Here is a 10339-nt window from a genome sequence, read left to right on the forward strand (position 1 = left end):
AACTTGAGGCGGTACTTGGATATTGTGACGAACAACTCCTCCAGGTCCGCCATGTGCTGCGCCCTATTCTGATACGCCGCCACCATGTCGTCTACATAGGCGTACACATTCCTCCCGAGCATTGGCGCCAGGACCTTGTCCATTAACCTTTGGTACGTGGCGCCCGCATTTTTTAGCCCAAAAGGCATCACCTTATAGCAGTAACTGCAGGTCTCAGTCATGAATGCAGTCTTGCTCTCGTCTCTTGGGTGCATCTTGATTTGGTTGTACCCCGAAAAGGCGTCCAGGAAACTCAGCACCTTGCTGCCGGACGCACTGTCTACCAAGGCGTCGATGCTAGGCAGCGGATACGAGTCCTTTGGGCATGCCTTGTTCAGGTCCGTGAAGTCAACACACATCCTCCACTTTTCGTTCGCCTTTTCCACCAAGACGATGTTGGCGAGCCACTCAGGGTATTGAATCTCCCTGATGTGGCCAGCACTCAACAGCTTCTGCGTTTCGTCTTTCACCACCTGCTGTCGTTCCTCATTGAACTTTCTCCTTCTCTGACGCACGGGACGAACCGTGGCGTCCATGCTGAGGTGGTGACACAGGAAATCAGGATCAATGCCTGGCATATCCGAGGCGGACCATGCGAAGGCATCCAGGTGGCGTGAAATCACTTCTGCCACTCCTTCCTGTTCTTCTGGGCTCAGTGAACTTCCTAACTTGAAAGTCTTGCCGCCAATCTCCCTTTCTACGGCGTTAGCCGCGGGCTGTTCCCTGCCATCATCTTCGACGGGCGCCGCCTCTACCACGGGCGCCGCGTCGTCAGGGCCTTCCTCCATAAGCGCATCTGCTTCGGGCATCGCCCTCTCCGCTATGGCCTCTTTAGGCGTCAACCCAACGAGCGTCGCCTCGATCATCGTTGTGTCCGCGCTCGGCGGACGCTCATACACCATGAACACGCCTCTCTTCGTTTTCAGGCTGTTCTCATAGCATTTCCTTGCCTCCTCCTGGTCTGACCTGATGACTATCACCTGGCCATTGAGGTCCGGCAGCTTCATCTTCATGTGACGTGTGGAGGACACCGCGTTCAGACGGTTTAACGCCGGTCTGCCCAGCAAAATATTGTAGGCAGAGTTGGCGTTCACGACAAGGTACCGGATGCTTTCGGTACGGGAGGCCTCTCCGTCTGTGAACGTAGTCCTCAACTCCAGGTACTCCCGGACTTCCACCTGGTTATCCCCGAACCCATACAGGCACCCAGTATAGGGACTCAACAGATCGGGGGACAGCCGTAACTTATTAAAGGTCGACAAAAACATGACATCTGCCGAACTTCCTTGGTCTACAAGCACTCTGTGCACCTTCCTTCCGGCTGTGACGACTGAGATGACAACGGGGTCGTTGTCGTGGGGTACCACATCTCGGAGGTCTCTTCTCGTGAACACGAGATCCGACTCCCATGGCTCCCCCGAGAGCCTCTCTTCGATTGAATTTACCCCCCTCGCGTATTTCTTCCGCTGGGAGGCGGTGGGTCCCCCGCCGAAAAAGCCTCCAGCAATGGTGTGGACCTCGCCAAGCACAGGCATCTCGTGTGCTGGTTCTTCTGCCGGTGGCGGCAAGGTGGCGGTCGTTGTGGGCTCTGCGACATAGTCCTTCAAGAACCCAGTTCTCACCAGCTCATCTAGCTGGTAGCCCAATGACAGGCAGTTGTCAATGTGGTGCCCGAAAGCCTCGTGGAATTCGCACCAAGAGTCTTTACGAGGCCCCAACACCTTGTCGGTCTTCGCCGGTCGCCTCAGCCTCTCAGCTATGTTAGGCATGGCGATCAAATCCTTCAACTCAACCACGAAGTTGTACCTCGCCGGTCTCGCTCTTTCTCTGGCCGGGCGATCGCCTCCTGCTGGACCCCGGGGCTGGGGCTTTCTGGCCTCGTAGGGGCGTCTCGCCTCTGGCTTCTTTCTTCCCGTCGTGGTCTCATTGACCCTGACGGGTTGAGCTCACGCCGGTCCCCTCGGGCGCGAGGGCACGACGCTGGTGCGCTTCACACACACCTCCCCTTCAGAAGCAATATGTTCTACCGCCCTACGCCGTAGTTCAGCGAATGTCCTAGGGCGGTTGCGGATGATGGATTCTCCAAAAGGACCGGGGCATACTCCTTTCACAAATGCATACACGATCATAGGCTCCTCTGTCGTACCAACCTTCACGACCTGGGCCCCGAAGCGATTGATATACTCCTTCAGGGTCTCCCCTTGATACTGCTTCACATCGAACAGGTCGTAAGAGACTGGCGGCGGGGCCTTGTTTGCTAAGTATTGTTCCCTGAACAATCGCGACAATTGGCGGAAAGATGTGATATGATCCTCTGGAAGGCTAATGAACCAATCCATAGCCATCCCGGTCAGGGTGCTCATAAAGAGCTTGCACTTGGCAGCGTCAGAACCGCCTACCAGGACCATCTGTGTGTGAAACGCAGCAAGGTGCGTCTCTGGGTCCTCCATCCCGGTGAAGATCACCTTGGGCCCCGCGAACGTGTTCGGGATCACTGCGTCTAGGATCTCCTGCGAGAAGGGAGTGGAAAACTCCCTCGATGGGGAATGGTTTTCCATCTCGTCATGTCCAGGCCGCCTCCGATCATTTCTCAGGCCCTGGCGCAACTCCTCATTCACACGGTGGAGCTCTTCGTTCCGCTCATGCGAGGCGTCAAGATCTGCCTGCATGCGTTCCTGTTCCCTTTTCGACTCTGCCATGTCCTGCTACAGCCCCCTCATTATCTCCAGGACCTGTTGCATGGATAGTTCTGTTGGGGCTGCGCGTGCTGTGCTTCGTCTAGTGGGGGCCATTGTCACTCCAACCTCCTCCAACGTTACTGCAACTTCGTAGATTTTCTCGAACTTGTGATGGGACTGATGTTTTATATCGGCCCCACGGTGGGCGCCAAATGTTCCGTCCGGTTGACCGGGACGTCTTCGTGCGCGACCTCAACCGTCAGCTAGGGTCTCCTTCCCACTGGTTACCTGTGAAATCCTGCAAAAAAGAGGACAAAGAGGCGCCCTAGCGGCCGTTTGCACTCCGACGCTCAAGTCAGCCAGCAAGAAACACCAAAACTGTTCACCTCCATCTCTGAGCACCGTGTATGGCACTCTGAAGGTGGTAAAAAATAACTGTGTATTGTGTGTGTATTCTCTCCTTCAGGCAAAGATATTCCCCAGTCACTTGTACGTAACCTTGAAGCACGAGCAAGCAACCAGAGAGTTCTCGTAAATTTGCCAAAAGTTCCAACCCCGTTTCCAACATTCCCCGCGCTATTTAAACCTCCCAAGCATTTAAAGCGCCTTAAAGCGCTTTTAATCACAAACGTAACGCACTCATTATAGCGTTTAATTAGAAAACGTAGCGCATTTAAGACGTTGAACCGCTTGGGAGCCATCATAGTACCTGAACGCTCGAAACGGAAACTGTATTGAATGACTTTAATTACCTGGCACCTGACTGGAGGGTGTTTTTATTCTGACATGGCTGTCGTACACGTGGAGGGCCTCACGACGCCATGACCCCATCTGGGGGCGTTTCTGCCCACCTGGGGACGTTTCTACGTGTGAGTCCTCCTGCTTGGGAGTGCTACTGCGCTAGGGGTGACTTTTTGGGTGCCAACTCATGCCCCCAATCATCTAGTCACTTACTCTGAGAGCGTATCTGCCTTCCTCTCGTACCCTGCACCCGGTTACCCTGGGCGTGACCTTCCTCTTGGGTCGTATCTGTCCCGAAGGCGTCTCTGGGGCGGCAGGGGTACTTCACGAGTCAGGCTGCCCTACACTGATGCTATCACTATGGCTTTGAAGCCACCTTTTCCTTCTCTTTATCGCTGCCCCGTGCTATCGGGACCTGAGGCCTTCCCACGGCGTCGCTCCCTCCATGGTCTTTCCTACCCATGGGTATCGGGGAACCACACTGTGATTGCCTTGCTTTAGCACTGTTTGATCTGGCGACGCCCTGGTTGGGCGACGCCTTCACCTAGGCGACGCCTTGCCTTGGCGATGCTGGCACTTGGCGTCTCTCCACCTAGGGCGACGCCCTGCGTTGACTTTGACTCTCCAGTTGTTGACTTTGACCTCGACTTAGTCAACACCCGGATACGGGACGGTACATAGCCCCTGGGGCAATGTAGAGGCACGAGTTAAAGACCTTCTCGCTGATGAGCGAGTTCAGGCGAGTTAAAGACCTTCTCGCCGATGAGCGAGTTCAAGCGAGTTAAAGACCTGCTCGCCGTCGAGCGAGTTCAGGCAAGATAAAATCCTTCTCGTCTCGAACGAGTTCAGGTACGGTGTGGAGGGTGGAAGAAGTTTAAAGGATAGCTAAGGTAGGTTCGAAGAGAACACTTAGCTATCCAACTCACTGTCCTGAAAGTCAGGGAAGGTAGAGAAGGATCCGAAAGGCGCCTCTACCCCCAGATGAGGGAACAACGGCAAAGCTATGAAGGCGAGAGGAAGCTGGTATCGCCAAGAATCTTTGGCGATCAGAAGAAATTCAAGCGATGGCAAGAGTTAAGGCCCGTTTTGATAAGGCAGATCGGGTGAGCTATGTTTTAAACTACTAGTTGGGTTGAAGCTCGTTGTTTGGAAAGTGGTTTCGCGCTGAGGTTCATTATCTTAAGAATTCACAAGTTGTTAGGAGACTATCATTCGAAAGTCGGTAGTTTGAAGCAGTTATTGAACAGTCGCGCTCACAGAATTGCTAAGTCAATTTCGTTTAAACGATTTATACAAGAGGAAATAAAGCTAACAGGGAGATTATATAAAGAGGCAGGAAATGTCATAACACAGTGGCATCAGTTTAAATTACATGTACCAAAGGGGGAAAAATTATTACAAGTAAGTTGTGTAAGAGAAAGACAGATGAATAAGTGATGGAGGGAAGCAGCTAGTCTTCAGAGGGAACGATCTTCCCATCCACCACTTCATTGTTTAGTGACACCATGGAAAGGTCCAGATCAGGGTACTGGCAGGCAAATTGCTCCAGGGCGGCGTCAAACCCAGCAGCGAGGATTTGGGCAGAACTCAGCTCGAGTTCTTCAGCTTGCTTCTTGAGCCCCTCGGTCTGCTGTTTTAGTTCTTCAGCTCTCTCACGAGCTTGAAGAAGGTCTTCAGTAATCCTCTTGTTTTCCGCCTGCGCCTGGGCCAGCTCTGCGGCGATCCCTTCATTCTCCTTTTTGGCCTCAGCAAGTTTAGCCATGGTGTCATCTCTCTCTTTTTCAACTTTCCCCAAGAGGACCTCCCGATCTACTGACCTCTTCTCAAGGCTTTCTACCTTGGCGGCATCCGCTTTGATCGACGCCTCCAGGTCAGCCACCTTGAGACGGTAGGGGACCAGTTTGCTTTCCAACTCAATTTTCTCTTGAGCCAAGAGGTGCACCCTATGGCGTAGATCAGTGGCCTCCTTGCGCGCCACCCGCAGCTCAGTGCTCATAGCATCCTCCACTCGCGAATGGTCGATCTCCGCCAGCATAAGGTTGCAGGACAACTTCTCCGCCTCGATCCTTATTAGGCGATTCTCCTCTTGGAGCACGGAGATGTCGTCCTGGAGTTTCTTGCTGGAACTCTCCACAGCTTTTGATATGATGGAGGGGAGATCCTCTGCCATCATTTTGAGTTTTGCTGAGAAGGGTTCCCACATCCCTTTGACCGCAAGGGGAAGGTTTGCTCGCGGAAGCGCTGGAGGAGCCTGGTGCTGGTTCTCGCCACCACCTTCTTGAGTTGGTTGGTGAATTGGAGCTTCTTGGCGTGGTGGTGACGAGGGGGATTCGGTGATGACGATGGGCGAGTTGTGAGCACCTTCATCCCCACCTGCCGCAGCTTCGGCGATTGAGGCGGTCGAAGGAGGACCCCCTCCAGCAGATACAAATGGCGTGGAGGCGCTCGGAGGGTTCTCCATGAAGTTGGGCTCAGTAGCCTCAACCACGGGAAATGCAGCCGCCCAAGGAACTGCTTGAACCGGCGGTGTTGCAACTGGGGGAGAAGGCGGTGTTGGAATGGGAGCTGGTGGGGAGGACGGTGTTGATGTTGGAAGAGGAGGTGGAGCAGGTGGTGAAGAAGGCGCCACCCTTCTTCTTTCGGTGATGAGGCCATCTTCAGTTGCCTCATCGTCTTCTTCTTCATCCTCATGGACCACCTGAGGGGTTTTCCTCTTTGGCTTCCTGAGGATGAGTTTCTTGCGTTGATGGGCGGGCAAGGCTTTTGAAGGGGCTGGACCTTGAGGGGGCGATCTGCCCTGAGCGGCGGCGATCTCCACCACTGAGTTGGGCACAGTCTGGGAGCCCGACGCCAACCCATGAGCTCGGGCGAGCGCCCTCAATTCGGTTAGTTTGCCTTTACCCAACATGAGATCTGCACAATGAGAAAGTATACAGGTTAGCTCAAAGACGAAGATAAACACATGGGTAAATATGCAAATGAGACAAACAAGTGGTGCAGAAAATAAACACCAAGTCTATTGCGCAACAGACAAGGCACCCAGTAACAGATAACAGAGGTGCAGCACGAGGCGATAACTTAGATGTTAAGGTAAGCTCTAACCTATGCGAGCCTCGAGTTGGCCTTCGAAGAACTTGAAGGAGATGATCGCAGAGGTGAGGAAGGTGATGTTAGCGTCTGCCACGCTCTTCCAGAAGAGGCACGGGTCCTTGTCCAAAGCGCCCATGTTATCGGGACTCCTTGGCTTTCTGAAGCTTCCCTTGGAGTTTTTATTTCCCTTGTTTACCCAGTACAAGGGAAAGTCGTCAAGCAGCGAAGCGTCCTGGTCGTTTTGGCGTACTTGGATGAATTTTCCTTTCCAATCCTTGTAAGATTACTAGAAGATAGAAAGGATCGACCTCCCAGCAATTCCGTTCAGGCTCACCCAAAGGCGATCTCCTGGATGCACCCAGGTGTGCGCACACAATCTGGAACGCCCTTACGAACGCCCAGCTGTTAGGGTGAAGCTGAGCAGGGGCGATGTCGAGCTCAGTTAGCAGTTCTCGCTCGAAACGAGTAAAGGGAAGTCGGAGCTTCACCTTCTTGAAAAGCGTCGCGTAGAGAAAGCAGAACGACTCGCCGTTGCTCGCTTTGTCGTCAGCACAGATTGGCTCGTCAGGATGGCAAGGCAGCACGGACATTTTACTGTCGTGCTCCTTGTGAAATGAAAGGTCCAACTGGTCCCCTTTCCTTAGTCGGAGCACCGCCAGCGCAGAGTTTATTGAAGAAGTTTCTTTCAGCAGAGCCGAGCTGGCCCAGGGGTAAAGCTTCTTATAGTCTGGAGTAGGGATGGAGGCTCCTCCGGCGACCAGTGGAGTAGCCTGAGCCAGGTCGGGGCGAGAGGTTGCAGGCCTCTCAGCCTGGGAAGAGGGAGCACCAGGTGCTCGCGATGGGTTATGCGCTTGTGATGGAGAGTTTTGTGACGAAGGGGGAGGATTCGCGGTGATCTTTGTACGAACCATCGCGGGAACTGCAAAGGAAAAAGGAAAAGAGAGGTGAGCAAAGGTTGCAGAGGATGATTTGATTGTGAATGAAGGATGAAGAACGAACGAACGAAAGTTCGTTGTAATGGAAGAAATGGAAGGCGAAGCCCTAAGTTGCGAAAAGGGGAAAGAAGAAGAAACAACCCACAGCGTATGCACCAGACAGTTAATGGATGATGTGAATCGATTAAAATGCAGCAAAAATCAACAGAGGAAGTAAAAGAGGTACCTTTCGATGATCGGTTGAACGCTGAAGAGAGTTGGGGATTGAGAGGGTTGAAGAGCGTCGTGGGTTTGCAGAGGAAACTCAGAGCGTTTGAGAAGGCAAAGAGATGATGGAACAGTAGAAATGAAATGGGTTTAAGGGTTTTTCAAACGGTTTTTTGGAAGCGTAAACGACAGCTAAAGATTGACCGTTGATGAAGCCACGTGTCGAGCGATTGGAAAGGTGTTTGGTGGAGCGTCAGGGAAGCAGAAAGTACGAGCATTTGGAATTCTGCGCCAGCGCCACGTAGATCGGTAGTGACGTGACTTCTTTAGTCTTTTCGCTGGACAAGTCTTCGCTAAGACTGGGGGGCTTATGTACCGCCCTGGTAGTCGGAAGTGATGACGTGGCAGCAAGCTATTATGAAGGCGTGTTGGGCGGGGCCCATGGCTGGCAGAAGGGAAGGAAGTCGGGGGGCTCGAGCGGTCGCCAGGTATTAAGTTGGCGTGCTCCGATCTCTATCGTACCTAACCCGGCGGTCACCGAGTTTGAGATGAAGTCGCCGGATGCGAACCCAGGCGACCTGATGGTTAGAGATTGCCGAGAGAAGGACATCGCTGAAGGATCAGGGAAGCTTGTTCTAGGCCCTCGAAGCAAAGGATCAAGTTGTCAGATAGTCATTTCTTAGCTAAACCAGAGGATGAGGTCGGGAGACAGCTTACTTGAACATACACGGGAAAGCAGGTAGAGCAGATCATGAAGGCGGCCGGCGAGACCACAGGGAAGGTGTATATGAAGGCACCCGAACTCGCCACTCATAAGAGATCACGCTCCAAGGCAGCTTTGCGCGCCATGCGTAAGTAACTTAGCCAAAAGCCTGAAGAGTAAGAAGTGGCGCCTAAGTCAAGGATGCTCCAGATGATGACACGTGTACAGCTAGATGCGAGCCACGTGTCCAGATGTGTAACTGCCAGGAGAGAGAAAGTGCCCAGGTATATAAGAGTTTCCAACGAACTTTGAGGTACGCACGCGTTTAGATTACTTCTTTACAACTGCGAGAACGAGAGTACGCTGAGAGAGAACTTTGCACGATTCCTTAGAGTTCTTGAGTTTTCTCTTAGTAATTGGTGGTTCAGTCGCTGACTTGGGCGTCGGAGCGTGATCGGCCGCAGCGGCGCCGTTCTGTCTTTTGCAGGTTCTTGAGGGATCGCGGTGAAGGACGGAGGCTAACACGGCGCAGAAGTCGATCCGGGTTTGACGAGGCAAGGCTCCAGCGTTTTGGTCAACAGGCAGGATCAGGAACATAATATTTTCTAATTTTACAGAATCTAACTGAGTGGCCTATTTTCAAGCAGTAAAAACATGTAACAACCGGTTGTTTCGATTTAACAATCGGTTGTTTTTATGGCATTTTTGAAAAAGAGTTTGAAAGCTTGTTTTGAGGATTTTCCAAAAACACAAGTTTGAGATGCTAAGACATTCTCAAAGTTGGATTTGCCTTTTAAAATCTTATCCACAGTTTTCACAAGGTAGTGAACCTTCTTTTCAAGAGATTCACAATTTTCACAAACAAGTGAGTCACACTTACAAGAAGAATTTTTGTAAGAATTTCAAGGTTTGCAAAATCTGTTTTTAAATTTTCCAATTCTTCTTCAAGTGCTTTGACTTTGTTTTCAAGTCAGTTGTTCATACCTTTCAACTGATTGTTCAAGAGAGCCAATCGCTTAGCTTCTTCATGGATTTCTTTAAAGGCTTGAAGTAATTGACTATAGTTTTCAGCATTTAAAGAAGCGGAAGAACTTACACTACTTTCATTGCTTGAATCATCTTCCTTTTTCGCCATAAAACACAGATTGAGACCTTTTTTTATTTTGCCTCCTTTTTCTTCTTGCTTGACTTCTTGTCTTTGCTTTCTTTATTTTAGTGATACTCTCATGAGTTGCTTTAAGTGTATCCCACATCTCCTTAGCATATTCACATTCTGAGATCTTGACAAATTCTTTAGAATCCAATGCAAGGTTATGATATTCTTGGCAATGCAGTCAAACTTGGCCTTTTCACTTTCTTCATTAGTCCATTGGGACCAAGGATTTTAGTAAAAGATCCACCCTTTTTAGTTTTGGGAATGAAAGGGCCATTTTCAATTGCATCCCAAATTCCTTGATTAATGGAATCAACAAAGATTTTCATTCTAGCTTCCCAATACTTATAATTCAAACCACAAAACAAAGGTTGTTTGTTAATTGAATCACCCTCCTCAAAAGGTAGTATTCTAGCCATAGAAAAAAGATTTTAGGATCAACCTTGAATCCAGAACAAAAATCAGGTTAGCCAAGAACTAGAGCAATAAAACAGCAGAAAAATAATCGGTTGTTTTTGCCAAACAATCGGTTGTTTATACTAGTAAAAATCAAAAAGTAAACACAGAATTTAAATGAGTTTAAGGGTAAGAGAAAGATACACCAACAGTTTATACTGGTTCACTCTTAAACCAAGAGCTACATCCAGTCCCCAGAAAACCACTGGGTAATCCACAAAGTAATCAAACCAGATTACAACACACAATCCACCAAAGTAGTGACCTTGAACTCTTCAAGAAACACACTCACTTTGGCAATACACACATCAAGAGTATTGATCTTGACCACCTCAAG

This window comes from Phaseolus vulgaris, chromosome 4 (genome assembly GCF_051622355.1).
Source record: "Phaseolus vulgaris cultivar YP4 chromosome 4, ASM5162235v1, whole genome shotgun sequence".
Classification (NCBI taxonomy): Eukaryota; Viridiplantae; Streptophyta; class Magnoliopsida; order Fabales; family Fabaceae; genus Phaseolus; species Phaseolus vulgaris.